The following is a 2,398-nucleotide window of genomic DNA, read 5'->3' on the forward strand; positions in this document are numbered from 1 at the left end:
ACCACATCCACTACACCCACCACACCCACTACACCCACTACACTCACCACATCCACTACACCCACCACACCCACTACACCCATCACACCCACTTCACCCTCCACACCCACTGCACCCAGTACACCCAGTACACCCATCATACCCACTACACCCACCACACCCACTACACCCACCACACCCACTACACCCACTACATCCACTACACCCACCGCACCCATCACACCTACTACACCGAATACACCCACCACACTCACTACATCCACTACACCCATCACACCCACTACACCCACTTCACTACACCAACCACACCCAATTCACCCACTACACCCGCTACACCCACCACATCCACTATACCCACCACACCCACTGCGCCCATCACGCTCACTACACTCGCTACACCCACCACACCTACTACACCCACTTCAACCACTACACCCACTACACCCACCTCACCCATCAGACCCACCACATCCACTACACCCACCACACCAACTACACCCACTACACTCACCACATCCACTACACCCACTACACCCACTATACCCATTACACCCACCACACCCACTACACCCACCACACCCACTACACCCACCACACCCACTACACCCATTGCACCCACCACACCCACTACACCCACTTCACCCATCACACCCACTTCACCCTCCACACCCACTGCACCCAGTACACCCATCATACCCACTACACCCACTACACCCACCACACCGAATACACCCACCACACCCACTACATCAATTACACCCATCACACCCACCACACCCACTACACCAACCACACCCAATTCACCCACTACACCCACCACATCCACTATACCTACCACACCCACAACACCCACCACACCTACTACACCCACCACACCCACTACAGCCATCACACCCACTTCACCCTTCACACCCACTACACCCACTACACCCATCACACCCACTACACTCACCACACCCACTACACCAAACCGCATTAACACTATCACTACTCTGGCTCATCACTCACCTCATCAGTATCTCCATTTTCTAACCTTTCTCTTACCTACGTTGCCCTGTCACCACTCTGCTCATCACTCCGCTCATCAGTATCATCACTACCTTACCTCTTTGTTAGCTACGTTGCCTATCAGTGACCCCAGCTATCATCTAATTTTCCCTTCACCCACCTACCTACCTCTCATCACATTTGCCCGTCAGTACCTTGCCCAGCACTGTTCTCACCATCGTTACCCTACTTACCTATCATGACTTTTATTTGTTTTGCCCATCATGGGGCGGTGCAAGATGACTAGACCCAGTTAGGATGCGATTTGTATGAGTGTGTGTATGTGTGTGCAACAGGTTGGTTCGGGGGGGGGATTGGTGGAGGGAATGGGTGGAGATGGTGGTGAATAGTTGTGGTTTGCGGGGAGGATTGACCACACCCTTTCATGATGGGCGATGCATGAGAGTTGTCAGTGAAGGTGGAAGCATATCATAAAACTTTGAAGTGGGGGAAGCAGAAGAGTGGGGTGGGTGTAGAGGGATGGGCAGGATGGAAGGGGATCGTAGTGGGTGGTGGGGCAGGGGGCGGGTATTAGCCTTGTAAAAATGTGTACTGTAGGTTGACCGATCTAAGCTTTGGGTTGGCGTGGGGTAGGATTACTTCAAAACTCAAAGCAGAAAAAGAATACTAAAAATAACAATAACCAAGAAAACATCGGCCTATCTTGTATACCCAGAATTCCACGACTCAGGTAATAATCAATGAATTAAGGTAAATGACTGAAAAGCAGGTAAACTGACTGACCCGGTAGTAAGAGGTCATTACCACTCTCCTCTCCCGTTCAAACATCCCCGCTCTTGGCTCTGCTCGTCAGCATTGACCCACCTCTTCGATACCTCATTAGGCACACCTGAGTCGACCTGATTAACCTGCCCCCTCATCACCTGGAGTGCTTGTTTCTCGTTTTCTGGGAAGGTAAAAAGGCTGATTGACTTGTGATTGCAGGCATTATTGAGATCTGAGTTTGTGTAGGAGTGTGGGTAATGTGGTGATTGAGTGTGTGTGTGTGTGTGTGTGTGTGTGTGTGTGTGTGGTTAGGAATGAGTGCTTTCGAAACGCGCACAGTAAAAAAAAAAAATTGTTCTGGTACTGAAAGTCTTAAAGGATATTGCAATTAACCTCCAAAATGTGATCGACAAGAGGAAACAATGCTCCAGGGTCCGTCCAATGTACAGACTCGAATATTACAGCGGCTCTAACACGCTGCATCGTTTCATCCTGTCGATCACATATTTCTGGGAGGTGAGGGCGCACATTAAAAAAAAAAAAAAAAATCGCCTATTTTGAATCAAATCCTTTGGTGATGGCGATTAATATAAAAATAAATAAATCGCACGTGAAAATATGTTAA

Source organism: Coenobita brevimanus, chromosome 5, assembly GCF_032717465.1.
Source record: "Coenobita brevimanus isolate Jiangsu-jjx chromosome 5, ASM3271746v2, whole genome shotgun sequence".
Classification (NCBI taxonomy): domain Eukaryota; kingdom Metazoa; phylum Arthropoda; class Malacostraca; order Decapoda; family Coenobitidae; genus Coenobita; species Coenobita brevimanus.